The sequence below is a fragment of the Tachypleus tridentatus genome, unplaced genomic scaffold (genome assembly GCF_004210375.1).
Source record: "Tachypleus tridentatus isolate NWPU-2018 unplaced genomic scaffold, ASM421037v1 Hic_cluster_2, whole genome shotgun sequence".
Classification (NCBI taxonomy): Eukaryota; Metazoa; Arthropoda; class Merostomata; order Xiphosura; family Limulidae; genus Tachypleus; species Tachypleus tridentatus.
The window spans coordinates 30,927,972-30,950,966 of NW_027467782.1; the positions used below are offsets into that span (position 1 = coordinate 30,927,972).

At 33.5% G+C, this 22,995-nt stretch overlaps 1 protein-coding gene across 32 annotated transcripts in view; it reads right to left on the reverse strand.

Moving 5' to 3' along the window:
• LOC143242835 (uncharacterized) overlaps positions 1 to 22,995 on the reverse strand; it is a 76,900-nt gene extending 53,905 nt beyond the window's left edge. For 20 of the 32 annotated variants that reach the window (XM_076486406.1, XM_076486424.1, XM_076486400.1 and 17 more), the window contains exons 1-3: positions 18,045 to 22,995; positions 16,814 to 16,993; positions 6,504 to 6,617 (exon numbers count right to left, since the gene is read on the reverse strand). The gene's annotated coding sequence lies outside the window, so the exon portion shown is untranslated. Of the gene's footprint in view, positions 1 to 2,511; positions 3,282 to 6,503; positions 6,618 to 16,813; positions 16,994 to 18,044 lie in introns of those variants that run through there. The other 12 variants (XM_076486430.1, XM_076486427.1, XM_076486429.1 and 9 more) reach the window with 7 other exon arrangements.

Sequence of the window (22,995 nt, forward strand, 5' to 3'; positions counted from 1 at the left end):
TATAATTTGTTCACAAGCACACATCATTACTCAATATTTTAAGTTTGGTATTAAATCTTTCTTATACAATACTTAAAGGAAAATTACATACAAACAGAGGCTTTAAAGAAGTTTGATTTTTATTTTGTTGTTGTTTAATAAATGTAACAACACTATCAACCTTATTATAACATTACTTGAAAACAACAGACAGCTGTCAGTTAGGTTTCCATTGAGCTGAGCCAATTTTCAATCAGTGATACTTATTCACCAAGCTGATATCATATCTCTTACTGTACACAAATATTGAAAACTTTGTTAACAAGGAATTTTCCAAACATGAATTCAAATGTCCTCAGTTTAAGACTATGACTTGAAATGCCAACTCTATATATTTCAATTTTTTACACATTTTACTAGTAGGATAATATTATTTGTGAATATAGATGTCTGTCCACTGCATACAATTATGAATAAGAAAATAATTTTTTTTTTAAATTTGTGTTTCAATTATGTCTGTTGTGTATATTTTTTTAAGTCTGTTCAGAAACTAAATGTTTTGTGTTGAGTTCTAATTATTTATGTGTTTGTAACTAAGCACAAATATACACAATAGGCTATCTTTGCTTTACCCACCATGTGTATCAGAACCAATTTTCTAGCATTAAAAGTTCACACACTTTGCTGCTGGTAATAGTGCAAGAATTCTAAGAACTCTGTTAACAAGTGCAAAAACATGAATAACTAATTCAAACTTTTGACATAGGGGTGTTATAAAGTCATTCTGCTGTTAACAAGTACATAAAAAGGGATAACTGTTTGAAAATGTGATAAGTACTCATAATACTAACACTGCTGTAAGATTATTGGAAGTTACACCTTTTATAGTAAGAAGAAATATTTTAAAAACAAGTACAACATTTCAATCTCTCATGCAATCATTCTCAAGAACAAAAGTTATTATGAAAAAGAAGGTTCCAGTAATTATATCAACACTCTTAAAATGTGTTTAAAGAACTTTTAGAAAAACTATCTATATTCACAGCCAAATATTTGCTTTTTGTGGTTGTATAAGAAATGTAAGTGAAGTGATACAACTCTAAATATTTTGGTACTTTCTAATAATCAACTACAGTTTGGAAAGATTAAGTACAGTAAAAATAATTTCTACCAGAATAACTCTAACTGAAATTTTCATCTGGAAAGGCACCTCAGGGGCTGAATCAGTAAATGAACAGATCAATCCCACCTAGAATTCCCTGTTCTTAATTTTACAATAGCATGTTCCCTTAAAATATCAAAAGATATTTCAAATAATCTTTTCCATATTTTGAATCCTTAGCCCCAAAATTTTCAAAATATATTTGGAAAAACATTTTCCAAATTCGTGTTCATTCATTAAATCTTTTAAATGCTTTCTTAAAAGCATCATTTTATCATCAGAGCTATCGCTCTAGTAGGTCTCAAGTCTTTCCAAATACTTGAATTTGTTTGATTTTCATTTTTTGGGAATTTATAAAACATTTTACACTTTTGTTATGCAACATGAAGTTGTAACCTGTTTCTGTCAGTATTTTTATCACAATTGTTAATATGTATTAGTGAAAATAAATACATTTTAATGAAGTTAAATAGTGAAATGTGTAAAATCAGAAGGAATGACTCCATTAAAACAGCAAACCTGAACCTCTCACAAATTATATTAGTTTGTTATAACTCAAAACATGAGAAGTTATGGACTTGAGCACCGGCACCTCTCTCTCCTAATTTCTAATTTTATATCTATAAGTAGGGCTTCTTTGATTTTGCATTTGTTTTCCTACTTAGCATCTGGGAGTCTCCTATGATAATGTGTTTACGACATTTGTCGTATTGAAAAACGTGCAAAGATAGTTTTTTGTGTTCTTTGAATCTAGTTTCCATTTTTCTGCTTCGTTCCCCAATGTAGAAGTCATGACAGTTGTTGCATTGTATTTTATAAATCATGTGTGTAGTTTTTATGAGGAAAACATGTCCCACATCATTTTCACATGTAGGAAGTTGTGGGCTTGAGCACCCACGTCTCACTGTCCTACCTTCTATTTCTAATTCTGTATGTGTTGCTACTCTATTTCTTATATGAGACTGGTGAATGGAGGTTAAGACTGATAGACAGTGTATCCCCACTGCAGTGTGGGTCCTATTTCTTCAGTCACCTCAAAACCCTAGGGTACATATTGTGATCCCACACTGTAGCTTGTACCCTGGGAAATTTTCAGTCAATGCAGAATTTTTTTATTTAATTTGTTTTGAGTTATAACAAATTAATACACACTTCTCACTGTGATTACTGATATTCCATTTCTGCCTTTACAAATGCATCATTAATGTAAGAAAAAGGTATAACTTGCATAACTATCAAGGTTTCTCCATTTAGGCCTATACAGTTCCCCTAGAAGTATACAAACTAGCTTTTGATACATATAAATATTAAATATCCCAAAATAAACTTAAAAGAAATTATTATGGTTATTCTAATCAAATGATGTATACTTTTCACCATACTCTTCTTCTAACTTAAGTCTTACTCTAACTTCGTGGCCTGGCATGGCCAGGTGGTTGAGGCGTTTGACTCGAAATCTGTGGGGCGTGGTTTCGAATCCCTGTCGCACCAAACATGCTTGCCCTTTCAGCCGTGGGGGAGTTATAAGGTGACGATCAATCTCACTATTTGTTGGTAAAAAAGAAGCCCAAGAGTTGGCGGAGGGTGGTGATAACGAGTTGCCTTCTCTCTTGTCTCACACTGCTAAAGTAGGGGCGATGAGCGCATAGACCTCGAGTAGCTTAGCGCAAAATTCAAAATAAACAAACAAACAAACTCTTAGTTGTTACTTTGTTTTTATCACATTGTTACAACTTCCTTCGCGCTTTATTACTAATACCTTAAAATATGTACTTAAAATCATAATTAAATCTAAGTCTGGATACAAGAGGCCTACATATACATTACAAGTTGGTGTGTCACTTCAGTTTCCAAATAGCTAAATTTGGCTCGAAATCGAATTAGACATCCAATTTCATTCAGTGTGAATCGGATTCTGTGTCATAATCTAATTTTTCTTCAAAGTTTAGGTATCAAATATGTCCGCACGATGAAGATATTCTTGTAAGCGCAGATTAATAATATATTATTGTAGTGATACATAAAAAATTTAATTAACAGGAATCAAATTATTAACGCTAACTACAAACTTCAATGACGACACTCTCAAATTATATCCTAACTCAAGCACGCCGCCATATATTCACAACTTTCACCTTTGAATTGGTTTCGCCAATCACAGTCAAGTTGCGTTTGTGACGACTCTACGTAGATCACATTTTAAAGAAGTTCAAACAAAATTAATAAATGTGTTTCTTTTGAATAAACCTATTTGTAAAATTTAACGGATTTGAAAACAATTAATAATAGTTTAAAAATAGATTTTTTATCATTCTCAAACTGTGATAAGTGCACGTACATACACATAAAATTGCACATTTTTCTGACAAGGTTACTTTCAAAGTTTGGTTTGTTTCAGAAGTTTTCATGAAAAGCTTATCAAATAAGTTCCTACGCATAGCCGCCAGTATATGTGAAATGATTTGTTATTTTTGATACTTTGTTTTGTTTCTGAATTTCGCACAAAGCTACACTAAAGGTATTTGCGCTAGCCGTCCCTAATTTAACAGTGTAACACCAGAAGGAAGGCAGCTAGTCATCACCACCCATCGCCAACTTTTTTTACAAACGAATAGTGGGATTGATAAGAACAGTATAACGCTCCAGGGCTGATAGGACGAGCATGTTTGGTGTGACGAGGATTCAAACCCACGACTCTCGAATTACGAGTCGAACGCTTTAGCCGGGCCGTTTGAAATGATAGGCTACATTTTATTTAATTTCTTTATTTCGTGCAAATCTACGTGAGGACTATTTGCGCTTGCCTTCCCCTTAGTGTCAAGTTTTGTGTTGATTGGTGAAGAAATGAGGAAACATGGAAGGAAAATCTATTCAATGATAGTTATTATTTCACTCGACAATAATATTTGTAAATGTTTAAGTATTATTGGCTGTTGTCGTTTATTGATAAAACAATGCATTACGTAACAATAATTAAAAAGTAATGCTTAGATACGGAAAGACGAACACATTTACGAAATATAGTTACTACATGACAAGTCAGTGAACGTTAGCAAATAAAATAATAGGAATCTGGGAAATAAGAATCTCAAGTGAAATAAGTTGCTATAGCTTGATATTTTGCCATGTTTCCTGAAGGAATAAAACCAATACATTTGAGTATCAATGGAATCAGACACAGGATTCCAGTTGAAAAGCTCTCCAAGTGTGAAGTAGACAGGTGCCTTACCACTCCAGTACGGAAACGACCTTGGCATCTGCCTAAAGATAAGAAATATCAGTTTCAAGGAGGTGGGACCATATTCCCTTTCTTTATTCATTATATAAAGACAAAACATTTCATTGTTCCTGGAGATGATGGGAATATTAACACATTCCTACAAGGAATTAAATACTATGAAACTGAACTGGCAGAAGTTCTTGTTTCACAAAATCTCACTCTTCTTCAATTTCAAAAAGAGCGTGAGGATGATTTCATCAGCTGCATTGATGAAACTTTAGTCTTTCAAACGGAATTTACTGATCGTGGATACTTTATGACGATTCACGGCTCAAAGAAAAGTTTGATGGAAATTTTACCAAAAGTGAAACCAAAGGCTGACAAACAATTTATAAATCTTGGATGGAAGGTGTCCATGTGTTTTAAAAAGTATTACAAGTTTGTAAAGGCATTTTATAATTGCATTCTGTTTCATTCTGTGTCAAGACTAGGATACACCATCACGTGTTCTTCTGAGTGGCGCAATAGATCAACTGAAAATCTCACAACCCAATGGTTACTTTACAGACAACGCATCATTTGGGAAGAACAACCAAGGCCAAACACGACTAAAATTAAAAATGCAGTTCACCGTATTTTTAAGAGATTAAAATTTTAGAAAACATAAGTTTTTTTAATTTAAATTAAACTTTATAGTTACCAGTTTCAAATTTACGTGTACTATTATTATTAGAATTAATAGTTTTTGCTGATGTCATTTGAGAACAGTACAATCTCCATGACTGCTTCCTTGAAGTTCACAGCTCTATGTTAAAAATTGATATTGATGTTAAAATTACTAATTGAATAAACGTTTAAAGAAGAAATAAAATAATGAAAAATTTATGTAATCTGAATAAAAAACAGTTTCGTAATTCTGCTATTCCTCATTCTATGTAGAGGTAAAGTCTTTTTTGTATCTGTAGCTCAAAAAAAATTATTTTTAAAATACACACGCATTTCTCTTGTTGCAAAGCCACATTGTACTATCTCCTGTGTCTATCGAGGAGAATCGAAACCCTTATTTTAGTGTTGTAAATCCGAAGACTTTCTGCTGTCCCAGCTGAAGATTACTGATAAATTTCCGAATAAAAGATTCTTCGAAAGTTTTTTTCCCAAGTGTTTTGTATAAACCATTGTTTAAAGAGCAATAAACACTTTAAAGAACCTACATTAGAATATCTTAGACAAGCGATTCATATTAATTAATTCTAATTTTTTTTAAAAAATGTATATTTTGTACATATTAGAAATCGTAGGTTCGAGCTACGATATGTCGCTGAACACGATTTGTATCTTCAGCTATGGGAGTAATTTTAGAGTGGAATCAATCCTTTTATTTGATTTAGAGTAGATAGGTGAAGACTGATTTCATTCCTTTTGGTCAGCATCTCTTAATTAGATGTGAATATATCTGAGCCTTAATAGTCTCTGACACCAGGATCATCAAGGAAGATATACGTAAGAAGGATCTTCAAAGAAAATCGTGACACAAACATAAGGCTTATTCACTTCATTTAAAGTTGAAACAACGTGATTTGGCGTGAACTAGCGTGTATTTTAGTATGGTTTATATTTCGTTTTAATGATTATATTATATAAATCACGGGTAAAGGGAAACATCATTTGAATATTTGAAAACTTACAACTTTTCTTATCCTCTCATCACTGACTGACCACTCAGAAAAGACTTTGAGAAAAATTTATCGTAATCTAGAATATTTGTCAAAATAAGTAAAGTTAACAACGCTAAAATCAGGAGTTCGATTCCACTCGGTGTGCTCAGCAGATAGCCCCATGTGGCTTTGCTATAAGAAAACACACACAATACACACAAGTAAAGATAAATTACCTCTGATGAGCAAACAGTCTGCTTTAGTGGAAAGTTTACCGTGAGATCTTATGTGGTGTCCTTTAAACATCAAATTACCAAGCTTCTTATGTATATTATTCACAACAGATGAGACCTATATATTTCAATTTATTTAATATTTCCTATTTTTGTCTGTTACACCAGAAATGTAGGATAAAACGACTCATTCTCTGGTGTTAAATGCTCAGAAAATTAAAGCAACAGTTAGTGGGTGTAATTTCAACACTTACATATATATATTATTTCTTGTGTGCTTTGGACCGTATAATCAGTGAAGTGATGATTCAGAAAAAAGTTGTTGGATATATTTCTTTAAAAAGCCAATATGGACTTCACCGGAACATCTATGGATTATAAGAAGAAAACATTGGTATTCAGAATCACTTAAAATATTAATGAAATAAAAATTCATATTCTTTTCACGAAATGCGTCGAGATAATGGTAGCAAGTAGAAATTTTTTTTTTTTTGGAATTTCGCACAAAGCTACTCGAGGGCTATCTGTGCTAGCCGTCCCTAATTTAGCAGTGTAAGACTAGAGGGAAGGCAGCTAGTCATCACCACCCACCGCCAACTCTTGGGCTACTCTTTTACCAACGAATAGTGGGATTGACCGTCACATTATACACCCCCACGGCTGGGAGGGCGAGCATGTTTAGCGCGACACGGGCGCGAACCCTCGACCCTCGGATTACGAGCCGCACGCCTTACGCGCTAGGCCATGCCAGGACAAGTAGAAATTTACGGAAATAGTTTACCTTCCTTGAGACGAATACTTTGAACATTTGGTTCCATTTCCATGCATTTTCATCAGGTTGAGATATATTGTTATTTGCCGTTGACATGCTTGATTAATAGTTTAATGTGGCTTTTAAGGATGCAACCGCAGCATTAGATTATCGTTCTTAATTAGAATATTTAGAAAAAAAAAAAAAAAAAACGAAAACGTTCACAACAGATTTTAGTGGGGGTGTGGACTAAGCGACAGGTGTGGATAAAATGTTTTGGGCAAACTTGGCATGGGCCGAAAAGTGGGCGAAGGGTCGTTCAGCTCATCAGTCGGGTTATTTCAGGGGTTTAGGCCACAACAGCTTTGTTCGGGAACCGAGTTTATGTTCGACAACCGAAACATTTATCCTCAAACAATATGTTCGAAAACCAAATAGTTCAGGAATGGAGTCATTCAAGAACCGAGATACCACTGTATTTGACTTCATTTTATATGTCATTATTTCATATTTTAAGTGAGTTATGGATTCCACGTGAACAAAATTCCTTTAATTTGGATTCAAAAACAATCTTAAGTCAGTTTTGAGTTCCTCGTTTTTAACAAACATTTTTTTCATCTTAGTAATGCCGTGAGGATCTTAAAATATGATAATCAGATAGAGCAATATCCAGTGAATAGGAGCGATGAGGCACAACTTTCCATTTTAAGGCCTGAAGTTTTCTTGGGTCCCTAATGAAGTGTGTAGGATTCAAAACACAATCTTAAGTCGTGAAAAAACATTAGTCTTCTATATTGACTAATGCAGTTCTTTTCTTTATCAGTGCTTGGTGTTAGCACTTCAACTGATGACAATATCTTTCAGCTGTGATTTGGATCCAAAATTTTGTGATAAACTGCACTTCCCAGATCTCACCAAACACAAGGCAAAACTTTTTTTTTTGTTGATATAAGCCATTCTTCGGTGTTGGTACAAGTGTGTAACAGAGATTCAACAATTGTATTTTACGTTGAGTATGTTCATTACAAAAAAAACACTTCTCGTTGTCACTGACAATTTTTCCAGAACTGATTCATGAGCATTTCTCCTTGTTAAAGATTAACAAATAGTGACTCTCTCAACATGTCAATTATCCGAAACCTAGTGTCCAAGTTTTGAAACTTTTCCAATTTCGTAGATGTAGGTAATGATTGTTACATGGAGCTGTTGAGCCATTTCTCACATAGTCAACTTTGGATTGCTTCAAATATTAAAATATTGACATAGAGAAAAAAGCATAAATTTGCAAGTTCTTTTCCTCAAACCGAATGATAACTTTTTGCATAAAAACGTTATTTACTTTCCTACCTAATATTCTCTGTGATAATTCTTTGTATCATTAAAGTTTTGTGCTCTGGTAGTCATCACTATGGTCACAATTTTCGTGTTTGCAGCATCCCTAATGTGTTTCTTTAAGTATTTGTTATACACGCACACTCGTATATAATTGATTTGAAAAATTGATATTTCACATTCTGTATTTTATTCCATACAACAACTTTATTTCTTTATTTTAATTTTTACTGCACTTCTTATTCTCACCCCTCAGTGTGGACTCCTGTACGTTGTGAGGGGATCTCCCAGGAAGGTTCTGTTCTTTCAGATTACCTCTTCTGGGATCTAAACATTCACCCACGTGTTTACCGTGTGTGGTAACCCGTGCAGGGGTGGAGAGGATCCTGTTGGTTGGTTGTCCAACCATAACACACCACTTTGACCTTGAATTCCTATAGACAGGCAGCCAGCTGGTCCACTTGGGCTATGGTCAACCAGGTACCAGTGTTGAAAGTTCTTAACAGGTGTTGTGGACTTTGCGTCTGACGCAGGTGTTTGGGTGTAGTGCTCACGAAACCCTGTCGTTGCTTGACATTGTCGTGTGTTTCCTCATAGGGCTTTATGGTGGGTGGGGTCAGAGGGCACCAAAATTTTCTTTTCTCTTATGGATCCTCCAAACAAAAATTTAAATAAAATAGTGAAAAAACAGTCAATAGGAAAACAATTACGTCTTGAAGATTCTGATCAGCAATCTTCAACATCTGTACCACCAGTTGTACCTCATTTTCTTATCTTACATTTTCTTTCAGAGAAACCTTGAGGGCAAATGTCCTCCTTTTTTATTCAGAAGGGACTGTAGGGACTTCCTAGCTCTCCAAAGTCAGAAAAGAAGCTTTGATCTGGAGACATATCAGTGGAAACATCCAACAGTTATTGTTGAGAAGGATTTGAAGAACATCCCCAAGTCAGAGATTCCAGCTGGGTTCTCCACTCGAGTTTCTGCATTGAGGCGTATCTCCACTCACAAAGATGGAGTTACAATACCGAACAATATCCTCATTCTGACATTTACATAACCACGTGCACCTGCAACCATCAAGGCAGGTTATCTTAATTGCAGGGAACGGCCGTACATTCCAAACTCTCTCCGATGTTTCTAGTGTCAGAGGTTCGGTCACTTAAAGACGTCACGTCATAGTTGCCTGACATATGCCACTCTACACACCCTTCAAGGCCGTTGCCATCCGTGTTTCCTTGGGTCATACTATCACTGTTTGTTTTCTCTACCTGTCGCCTGGGTCCCTCGAATCAAACTACCTCCTCTCGCCCACCCAGTGTGGGTTCCGACAACAGAGCTCCACCATGAACCACCTGATTTTATTTGAAACGACGATCTGAGAAGCTTTTCTCAAACAACAACCTGTATCAATACTCTTTGACATTGAAAAGGCTTATGATACAACATGGAGGTATGACATTTTGTGAGACCTCCATATATATGGGTGATGTGGTCATTTGCACATTTTTATTAAAACTTTTTTAATAGACAGGAGATTCCAAGTTCCTGTGGGTTCAAAACTTTCCTGTTATTTTCTACAGGAACTTGGAGTCCCTCCGAGCTGTGTTTTGAGTGTCACACTTTTCAGTGTAAAGATTAATGCCATCACTGAACAATTCCCTCTTACTGAAAGAGTAAGAAAAAGAAACAAACATTTGTCTTAGAAATCTTATATACAACAACATGCACACTATATTTCATCAGGAACACTATTTAACATAAGTATAGAAGGTATGAAATTTCTGCTTTTTAGAAACTTAAATAAGGTTCATGCTGAAGGAACTTCAAACAAACCTTCTAATTAACAGATGTTCCACAACCAATAGCAATTCAAATTGTCTTGAAATAAGTTTCCACTTTTATACTTGTATACTTATAGTGAGTATAATTATCTTGATACTGTGAGTCCTAAAACCAAATCAAATTCCTAAAACAAGAATTGTTGAACCCTTTACAAGTGAAATATATTTATCTGTAACTTGGTAATCACATTCAAAATTTAATTTCCTTAAACTTTTGTCCAGAGTAAAACTTAGTTTGCGCAAACTACAATGACAAGTAACATTATAATATTTTTAACTCATTCTGGGATAGTTCAATAGTCAAGAGACAGGGTTAAAATCTCCCTTATGTAAAAAATATTTTTCATATAGCTACTTACCTCTGCACCACTAAGAGCTATTCACTTACATACAACTACCACATGCCATCAACCTTGAACAAGCTCTCATGTGCATTATAACAGCTTATGACAATCACACTGCTGTAGCCCTCTACCAATGGGAAGGTCACACAATCTCTGTATAAGCACAAGTTTTCTTTTGACAAGGCAAAGAAAATTTACTGGAAGTAAGAAAGATCAGGAAAGAATTGTCTGTTTTATATGTTTTGGTTTAATAAGAGTTCAGAATTGGCTATGTCAATTATATTCCCAGAAAACTTTCATTTAAACACTGGCCACTTAGAAGGAGGAGATGGGTTTAATATTTTCCATTCTCTTGTGTTCAATTCAGATTTTTGTTTAGTAATACCTGTGAGGTAAAGACAGCAACTTGGTGGTTTCACATCGCACCAGGAAAGAGAAGTGTAAGATGTTGTTCTTCATGTAACATTGTATCAGATGACTATCACCTTCTTACATTCATTTTCTTATCAATGAGAAATTGTCAATGTGTTGAAATATGTACATTAATCAAGGTACCATAATACGTATATAAACCACATGAAAATGACTGGAAAATAAAACAAACAAAAGTCATCACACTCGATCTTCTGGGTATATTGGAGAATAAAAATTGGTAGGAGGCAAAATCCAGAGAAAAAGGAAACTGCATAATTATATAAGTTATGGAAAACAAATGTGTTACTTTTAGTTCACATACCAGTCTGTGAGATCGCCAAAGACAAACAACGAAAAGAAGCTGTGCTATGTTGAAACTGGCAGGAGATGCGAAAATGTCTATGGTCTGACACACCCAAAGAAGAATATGCAAGATGGTGACCCTAAACAGTTGAAGCAGAAAAGGATACATGTAGAGATTCAGAGATGATAAAGAAATGACAGGATAAGAACCACACAACTTTATGGGGACAACAAAAAGACTAGAATAAAAATCCAGAGTAGAGTGAGAGACAGATTCAATAATTCCTTCTGTTAATAATGAAGATACAGATGATCAGCGAGACGTGGATAGAAAATAGAACAATAAGAAAGGTAAAGTATGAAAAAGAAGATTGAAATTATGAGATAGGACATACAAAGCTTCAGGTTGTTAGAGAAAAAAGAAAACTGGGAGATGAAGTGAGAGAGGAAGGCACTGACAGGACCAAAGCCTGAGACTGGTTCCAAAGAAGAATAACCTCTAAAGTCTAAACCTTGGATTCCAAAGGGTTGAGAACAATCCCAAAAAATAGAACTATAAAAAAAAATGGACAAGACAAAGCACCTAGATATAAGATGGAGGGATATGAACACCAAACTAAGGAAATACCAAAAACAAATAAATCAGAACAAAGAGAGAAGGGGAAAAGTAAAACTAAAGTAACAAACTGATTTTAAACCATCTGTATACTAGGTCCTGTATTCAAGACTCAGCTCTGTGCCAGTTGGCTTGGAGTGAGTAACGTGAAAACAAGCTTTTCCAAATAAAACCCTCTATTAAACTTTGGCCATCTTGCTTCCACAAGGATCAGAAAGAGGAAGTTTTCTTAACTAGACTATGCATTGGTCACAGTTTTTTTAACTCGTTGTTTTCTTTTATCTGGCATTGTTGCACTACTGTGTTGTCTCTGCAAAATTCAGGTCACAACAAGCCACATTTTATGACTCTCAACAACAGCACCAATTTAAACATGTTTTGTCCTTTGGTTTATCAGTAACATTACAAAAATTTTTAAGTTTTTCAAAGGCCATTCATCTTTTTAATGCCATTTTACTTTTTAATTTACACATTACATCTTTTTTAATGTAATTCTCTTTTAAAAATCAAAGTCCATGTACTTTTATTTGAAATTAGAAAACAGCCGTTACATCAAATAGCTCGAAACCAGAACTGCTGCTGTTTGAACTGCTCATTAGTCAACCTGGGGAGTTATAATTATTAAAATTTTGCTACAAGTCTTTTAAAACTTGTCTTATTTTACTTTCTGAAAACAGCCATTATGCCAAATAACTCTAAACCAAAGCTTCTAGAAATCAAGAGAAAGAATTTATTCCATACATTTAGCAAGAATGTTCACTGCTTTATTGAAACAATATTGTTGTATTAATACCAATACTATGAGTTGCAGCCTGTGAATGAAGAGTGGATATAGTTCACTGATAACTTAAATACAGGTCCAAAATGTGTTGTTCTTCAAAACAGTAACATATATGTATGTTCCTATTAGTCAATCGATTCACTTGAAGGAAACATACAAAACTATCAAAATTCTTGTTAATAAGGTCTAATACAAAGAACATGGCTGGCTATTTTGTGGAAACTTGAAAGTCCTTTGAATGTTGTTGTATTAAACACCCAGTCAGACAAAGTTTTCACATTTTGTGTGTGAAATGGGACAAATGACACAAAATCAATGCTGGATAAGAAGTAATGGCCACACAAAGTCAGACAGATACCAGAATTGAAAACAATGAATGTGAAAGTCTGGTTGACACAAAGAATGTCATATTACTTTCATTTCATATAAAACTGGGTTTGATAAATCAGTTTGTAATTATCTTAAACAAAGATGGTGACTGTTTCAAGTATCTGTATGAGGAATTCCCAGCAATTTCAGAAGCAACACTTAAAAGGATTTTGTTTAGCCTCAGATTAGAAAACTGACTTAAAATGAACATATCTAAGTCTGTTTGTTAATTTGAATTTTTCATTAAGCCACACAAAAGCTATCTGTGTTAACAATCCCAAAATTAGCTACAAAAGACAAAAGAAAATGCAGCTAATCATCAGCATCCACTGTCAACTTTTGGTAACTTTTTATAAAAGAAAAGTAGGGTTGATTATAATGACTACTTTGCTGAAAAAACAAGCATGTTTGTTTGAACAAGGATTCAACCCACAACTCACAGACTGCAAGTTCAACTTGCAATATGCGAGATCATAATACATAGTTCTGACACTAAATGATGTAAATTTCACAAAAATATCAGGATGAATCTGAATGCATATCTGTTTGACATCAACTTTCCTCTTGTTTATTCATTTTTTTTATTTTTATCAACAAACATAATAAAAAAATGTTCATTGTGGCAAATAAAATAATAATTTGATCTAAGCAAGAGTTTTATTTATTCCTAATTCGTAACAACATTTTACATGGAGGAGAAATGGATATTATTTTCAAAATCTAATAAGCTGAATAATAGGAAGTCGTGGCACCCAATATACTACTGCTCTAGAAGAAATCTAAGAAAAACAATCTGTTAATTTTCTTGTCCTAAAATGATTCCAGTCTTCATGGTCAATATATTTCAACATGTATATTGGGATATTTGTTTTTGAGCTATTAATGTGAATCTAGTTATCACTGTAGTGGGCTGTATTGTTTTCACTGGCCTGCTACTTCAATGAACAGATGCTGGGTGAAAAATAAAAAACATCTGTTTAACAAAAGTGCTTATTATACATCACATACAGTTTGTTTAATTAGTCTCTTTATACAATACTGTGTGAAAGTGCAAGGGCAAAAGCATATCTTTTCATTCTTTCCATTTTATGGGCTCATTCTTCCATGTTATTACTGATTGTAAATTTCAATGCCATGGTAGTGATTCATTGATCACTTTTTTAACAATTAAACGAGCTAGGGTGAGAACACTGAGTTTTTTAGAATTTCCTATGCTTGTACCTTGGACATGTCATAATGGTTCTGTTTGAATGAATATAGTGGTAAATTTAAGGGCATGAAATAAATGACCATGTACCAAATGAAAGAAATTTTTCCAGATCTACAATATCAAGAGAAGTCAATGATGATAGAATATTTGATCATGTAGCAGTTAAAAAACCTTTACTTTGTTCTCCAAGTATTGACAAGAAACTGGACTGCTGATAATTGAAAAGAAGTAATATGGATGGAAAAGTCAAAGTTTGAAATAGTTTACTCAAAGTGTACATTGTACATCCAGCAGAAGAAAGATGAAAGATTCTTATTTCAATGCACATGATCCATCATGGCAGACCCAGTTCTACTACCAAGAGGATAATGACCCCAAACACTCATCCAACGTATGCAGAAATTACTTAGCTGAGAAATAAGCCACTGGAGTTATTCAAAATAATTCAATAGTTCCCTTAGAGCCCCATCTCAAATCAGCAGATTTGGAATTTCATAAATCAAAAACTTGAAAAATCAAATGCTACTTCCAATGAAACTATATGGGAGTGTATCAGAGACATTTTGACTAAACTCCCAAAGGACACTGTGATTAAACATCTTGTAACAAAGCCTGAAAGACTTTCCATAGTTATTAAAGTAAAAGGAGACACAACATATTCACTGTTTGTTGAACTCTCACTATATTTTTCTTGCACTGAATGTGAAGAATAATAAAATATCGATATTTTACCTGTGATTTATCTTCAGATGTTTTTTGAAAGCTGCCTGAAATCTGATTTTGACTTTGTCCTAACACTTTTGCACAGTACTGTAGGATGGGCCTAAATGAAACTAAACATACTGGTACTGCTTTTGGTGTATGTTATCAAGATAATAGGTTCAAAGTAAACCAAAATATCTGAGTAAAATAACAGTAATTTATACCATATCTTTAATAAGAGTTCAGAGGCAATGTGGTGTTTATTTACGTCCACTTCTAGACACCTGTCTAGAAAGTCTTGAAAATCTGTAGGCAGGTTATCTTTATTTAAATTGTTTGGTTTCCATTTGTTAATATTAAATCAAGTACCTGAAAAAGGAGTGTGACTTGATGACTAAATCAATAATTTAACAACACAAAATAATTCTGATAATAAAAATATACATGTATATATAATGAAAACAATTATATATATCAGAAATTATAACCAATACTGTTAATGACACTAGCATTACAGAGATAGAATATACCTTACTTACAAAACACAAAAATACTATCTGCTTCATGCACTATTACTGACTCATGTCACTTGACACCCATGACATCGGAATGTACAAATCTTTGGATAATACTCCGTAATACTGTCGAAATATCTCCACAAAATATAACTTTACAGTAGCAGAACACCCTGAGTGAATTACCTAACATGTTACTATTTATTTATAGGGGTTTAACAAGATGGTAGTTATATTGTGGCAGAAAACACTATACTTTATGCATTTTAAAGATTATTATACCATACACTCCACAAGATTCAATAATTAACTGTTTGTAATTGTATATAGTCTTGTTAAATATTCAGTGTTGCTGTCATCATTCCACTGTTCATTATTACCTTTATCCACTGGAAGTCCCTCTGAGATTTATTAAATCACATTTTTATATTATTGTTGCATTAAAGTATTTAACTTTCCATCTAATTTCATGGACTTGTAACTTGTAAAACTTAAACAATTCACAAAAAGAGAAAAATGCAAGATACCCAAACAAGGAGAAAATTGAACTTCAATCAACTCTTATTCCTTGGCTGTAAGTACTGGTTACCTACACTTACCATGTCAGAATTTTTCTGACAAAATACCAAGAAACCAGATGTAAACCTCTGGTCCGTACTTTTTCCTTTTTATTAATTCTGGAACCAACCAATGCCAAGTGTCAACCAGGCAATAAAGTTATCATGCGAAAGAAAAAGAAAACAGAAATAACTACTAGTAAGCCTTACAAAATTAACTCTAATTTAGATGCCAATGCTGTAATCTGATTCCCAACATTTATAAAAGATTACACTGGATTGTATTTTGTGTAAGAGACTGAAAACTTAATATTTATTGTATTACACAATAAACAATGTTTACAGCTTTGTAAATAATGCTACATTTGAGAGTACTGTATAAGCTGCAAATAATTCAACAAACTCAACCTTTCTTGAATAAAATAATTTCAACAACCATGTACATAACACACGTACATATAAAGAAGTTGAAACAAGCATAATAAAAACTAAAGAGTGCTGGCTGGAGATAACATACTGGTAGAAGCTTAGAACAGAAATATATAAAGTTATTTCAAAGTTATTTATATATGGAATGAATTGAAAAGTCATTATGTCAGAACCAAATGTGGCTGCAACCTCCCACAATAAAACTGTCACGTATTACTTACAACTACAATTTAAACAAAGCAAACCTGTGAGAGTGATATGCAAAAATATTCTTAAACTTGTAAAATTGCTTGAAATTGACCATTTAATTAAATAAAGACAATATGTTAGCATACAATTTATAACAGGTAAGATTAAAAATACAAAAATTAACTAAAATGTAACATTAATAAGACTAACCCAAAGCTCATCACCAACAAGATAGCTAACCAAATAGTTGACGATGGTTTGATGTTTACTTTTGTCCACCACTATAAGTTCGGTGACGATAAGCTCTTTTCCTGGTTTTCATTGATCTCTTTAATTGCAACTTAAAACCCAGTAGCAGTTACTATGGCTGTGTAGATAGTTCCTGAACCACTGAAACAATAAAAGTATCATTAGAATTTGTAATGTGCTACAACGTGAACATATTACCACATGCTACTTATAAAATTATTGTACCTTTTGAAAAGTAATGGATTAACACATGTTTCTAGTCTTATATTTTTGTAAGGTGATAAAATTGTATACTTTCCTTGTATGTTTATTATACAGCAGTTAGAAAATTGTGCACAGTTACTTTTTAATTATATGAATTCTACTCTAAGATACTGATAAAAATAAATGGTGCATTATATTCACACAAGTAAGCACCGTCCCTCCAAGTTATATTAATAACCTTTTGGAAGTGTGTGCAGCTGTTACATTCACGATGTCCTCATAATATGATGTTAGTTTTGAATATTTAATACAACAGTTCTGCTTAGATTATATGCAGAAATTAATCTATTTTAGTAAATGTATGGTTTTAATCCTTACAATAGTAATAACACTAGGGAATTATTTTGATCTATAAACCTTGTAACCATTACTGTGATCACACTTTGAAAGTTCCTTGGAAATAATGTATTTCTACACTGTTATTTTACTCTTCATAATTTGTCATATCTCCTCTTTAAATCAAAATGTACAATTATTTAGTTACACATTTTTAACACTTTCTGAGTTATGCAACTATTTTGCTGGGACTGAAATAATTACAACTGAACATAAACCCTTATTGATGTAAGCTGTTTTTGGGTGAATCAAATTACCAGCTTGTGACACTACATTTTTTTTTTCCTTTGCAAGTCATAAATGTGTTAGATGTTTTAATTATTCAAAATTACTAAATTTTATAATTTGAATCATATTTTCAATACTTCAGGAATACCATTCTACAGACTGATTAACCTGCATATTTATTTTTAATCTACATCACATATTCTATAAAATTGTTGTGATATTTATAATTTTCTGTACTAAAAATTAACTTCCAATAAGTACTTATCTCCTTTTACACAGGCCTAGAATAACCAGACAGTTAAGACCCTCAACTTGTAATTTGATGATTGCTAGTTCCAATCCCCATCACACCAAACATGCTCACCCTTTCAGCTGTAGGGGCCTTCTAATGTTTCAGTCAATCCTAATATTCACTGGTAGAGAAGTAGCCCAAGAGTTGGCAGTGAGTGGTGATGACTAGCTGTCTTCCCTCTAGTCTCACACTGCTAAATTAAGGATGACTAGTGGAGATAGACCTCATGTAGCTTTCACGAAATTATAAAACAAACAAACAATACTTTTACATCAATACATATTCTTATTCAATGCTGCCATCTTTTTGTAAATCTTGTTTTCAAGCATACCACAAGTTTCTGCCTCCTCTTGTTTGCAAATTATTCATTAAAATTATCATGTAACAACCCTCCATCAGTAATAAAGTAAGGTATTCTCATTTTGCTTATGACTTCATCTGTTCAATTCTACCAGATATCACTGAGTTCTCTTAGAATTTGGAAGCATCAGGTTTTAATGAAGAGGTAAGATGGGAAGTGTGAAATGAGATAAGAACCTTCCAGAAATACATTTACAGTTTAGGTGAATTACAACTTCCAATACAGTGCATTATGTCATATCAACAGATAGTGAAAATCTTACATTGAATAGGTGGAAGAAACAGTTTGAGGGAAGGAAAGAAGCATCCTCCAAAGCCATCCAGAGGACACACCTGAAGACAAGAAAGTCAAATTTGGAAAACTGATGTGGGAGACTGAGCCGGGTATACATTTCACCCAGATAAGAAAGATGTGGTACTTATGGGAAAACTGGAATGTAATGAGGGCTATCAATCTTCATTAGAAGAAAAGTGAGGGCATAAAACACAATGGAGAGTCTGAAGGAACAACAACACTTGAAACAATGCAATGGATGACTACAAAGACCTATTTTCAAATGCAAACCATACTGATTCACTCAATACAAGACATGGTAGGGATGAAGAGTATTCTATTCCACCTTAACCATATATGTTTTGGTTGAGAATAATGGCTACTTTGATAACACTTTTACAGTTGACTAGATGCCCCCATTTGTTCTGTCAAGACAATATAAAATAAACTTTAAACAGCTTTATCAGAGATCCATAGTATGAAAAATCAACTTTGGAAGTACTGATGTGATTAATTATTGTAGTTTACAAAAATTGAGGCATTCGTGTAATCCACACCCTGCATACTGACAGACTTGATGATTTATTGAGATGGAAGATTAGTGTGAGAAAATATTACATTATAAAGAACATGGACTTTACCAAACACAAGTTCTAACTTTTTGATAATCTATAATTAGTTCACATGTTTATCACTTTGCAAAATAAAATTGACAAATGGAATGAAAATTAAAACAGACTCAAAAGGAAAAATTATTATTAAAATATGCACTTCAGACTCAACACATACCTAGATAAAAATGCTGCACTTTACAGGTCACAATTCTTTCAAAACAGAAACTAATTACATGATTTGTGTTCTCCTTGTAGCTGGCCAATCAACTTAGATGGCAAGAATCCAGAAGAACATATTACTTTTGATCCATTAATAATACAAATTCACACTCAAGTTGATACCTGGTGAACTATCCCATGAAGCAGCAGATACCATCTGTGATGACTCATGTTAGGTACAGCAACACCTAGAAGTCAACTAGCACGTGCCCTAGTAAGAAGTTCTGAGCTAGAATCATAAAAATAACTCAGAATTTTATGTTTCATATTTATCAAGCTGAGGTACCTGTCCTTTATTTGTACATGAACTTAAAATCTGGAGGTGGAAGATATGATAAATGAGAAAAAATCCTGATTTTCATACAATTCATTTACTACACTGTATAATGGTCATTATGACCCTGTAGAAAAAGGTAGTATCAATTGTAATGTCAGTAGGGGTGCATTCTGTTACCTGCTTTCAACACCCAGCTCATCACATCTTTCTGCAGTGTTTCACATGATTATTTAATAGAAAGCCAATGGCTACAGAAGTGTCTTACAGACAGGTCAAAGTGAGAAATTACAACTCAAACAACAGCTTTTCATACCAGCCTTATGGTGGCTGTTGAAATAGAAACTTCATCTCAGTTTATGCATTATTGTAACAAAGGCAGTCATCTTTGTTCATTTAATTCCTCCAAAGAGAGCCAAGCACAGTCTTCGAGATGTATATATTAAATGTTTGTGTGCTCTGTGCATCGATGAATATAATTGATGTTAACTCAATCAAAGTGTTCAATAACAGCAATAATGGGGTGGAGGAGTTAGGAACCATCCATTAGCATGGCCACTTCCGAATTATCTTCACATTTACCCTCATTAAGAAGGATAGTCATCTATTGAAAGCACTACTGTTTTTGCTCCCTTGAAAACATTATACACAGTTTGGTTAAGACTGGTCCAGTGAACCTGGATTAGTTAGATAATGGAACAAGAGACAGACACAGATTTTTGTGTTTTGTATATATACACAATATAGCAATGAGGTTTTTAGTATCTGTACACCACCTAATTCTACCTTCAACAAATCAAGACAGGATTTAGAAAGTTATTTTCCTTCTTTCTCAGACAACATGTGAAGAGAGAAAAGAGTATTGTTTTTCACCTGCTCTAGATCTCTCAGACCTATGGTGTCCAACATGGTCACCGCTTGCCACATGCCAAAACAGCTATTGACCTGTGGTGAACTGGTGCTTTACTTCTACCACCTATTTTTTTGTATAATTAATTTTCTTAATAAATAATTGAAAACATTACTATGTATTTTTACCCATCTTTAAAAACACAGTTAATTTTTTTGCCTCAAAGTGAAAATGTTAACACATTTTAAACAGTTTGGGTGACTATGAAATACAGTTGGACACTGGTGCATTAGACCTAAAAGCACACCCACTCCTACAGCTTTTTGAAGAACCACAATTTTTCCAATGTTCTGATTTCATTTCAGTTAAAAACGCACTTTTAAATATTGTATATAATAATTTAAATTTGTGTGTTGGACTGAGGATTCTTTTACAGTGGATGTTTGCCATTTTTTGGAGATAAATTCAAAAATAAATGAACAGCATGCATTCCACTTATTCTAAAATATGTTCAAAACAAGTGAAACATGACAAATTTTTCACACTACATGTATCACAACTGGATCTAAATACTGTATGGTTCTCTTCTTGAGAAAAATAGTTTGGCTTGTCAACTGCATTTTAAACCAATTGAATTTGGCCAAAATGGATTTTTGTGAAGAAGAGAGGTATTCTTACATTCTTACATTGAGGCATTCTAGAAATCTCTGTAGCCTTAATATCAATTACACAACTTTCAATAACCTTCTGCTTTCAACTTTCTTACTGTGAAACAAAACAGTCATGAAATATTAACTCACAAAATTAACACTACTTACATTAAACAGTGTATTTTATCTTACAACCCTGAACTTATATATTTTAGTCACTACACTACTTGCCATTGGTTGAAAACACTAAAATAAAGTTTGTTGTAATGCAGTTTTTGAAGAGGAGGAAAAGAGAAAGTGGACCAGTTTGAACAATTCTTGAATTTCAAAAGATAACTTAATTTTAGTGAAAATCAAAAACTTTGAATTTTTTGTATACAAAAAACTTGTAATATTTACAGAAAGCTAGTCAGATTTTGTGAAGATACACATATCATTTTAAAAGTTACAGTGTGGAAACTGATGATTATGAACAAAGTCACACAGAGTGAGTCTGTAATGAAAGGGTTCATTTCTTTTGTTCCTATCCCCCTCTTACATGACATTTTAAGAAAAGAAATGTAGTTCCTCTATCCAGGAAGTATTTATTGCACTGGCTATTGAACCTTACCCTTCCAAGAAGCCAACAGTTGTTAACTACTATTCACAGCAGTGGATATACTAATTAGACTCCTTACTGAAAACCTGTATGCATCTGTTGGATGCACTTTGTTTCACTGTTACTTTGTGTTGTATCTTACCATTTCCACTTGAATGAAAAGGAAAAGAAAGAGAGTAAGATATTTGGTGTAGACCGAAAACAGTTTTGAGACAGCAGAGTTGTTTTATAGTTCCTATAAAAAACAAAACAACAACATCCCATACCACTTTAAGCTTTGATGTTATGCTTATAATGCTAACAAACATCTCATCAGGGTCCTAGCAACATAAGAACTGGTAACTACAATTTTCTCTCCACATGTAAAATCTAGGTGATATTCCTCCAATCATGTAAAGCATTTTGAATTGTATGTAATTCTCACAACACAATAACAGTTTTAAAGAAATGTGTTCTTTCATTTTATACTTAAAATAATTACTAAAAGTACTCTATTTCTTATCTCACAATAAGGCACAGAGCCTTCTAGAACAAAATTTCAGTCATCACAAGACATTTGATAGTTTGGTTTTTAATAGGAGCTCAATAACACAAACAATGGAGGTGGATGGGTGAACTAATGTACCTGTCTTTCTCCTCTTATGCTCCAAAGTGCTCTTTTCCCCATTATAAAACACTGTCCATAATTAGACCTTGCCTGCTGTGAGCTTGGAAATACAAATGTCAGCTTTAAAAATAATTGACACATATACACATATTAAATGTTGATATACAAAAAACTGCTGTTCAATTTTACATTTTAAAAGGGTTTGCAAGATTGACAGAAAAGAATAAGAGATCTACATCGATCAACCCATATGGAGTAGAGGAAATCCACAGCCTTCTGTAACCCCTCCCTCATAAACGGTTTTGCATCAGATTGCTTAAAAAGTAAGACCCCATTTTATTGATCCCCTGCCTTTATAATGTCCTCCAGATGTTACTGTAGGAGCTTCACTATGTATGTTTAGCTCACTTCAAGAAATTTAATGTTTGAAAAAAAGGAAATGGACAAACGTGTACTTGCTGTGGAGTGACTGACACCTCTACCCCATAGTTTCACCTCCACTGTTTATTGGTACTTTTCCTTCTGATGGACAGATTCTTCCTTCACAGGTTTCTTCACATTAATCTTGTTCAGCATC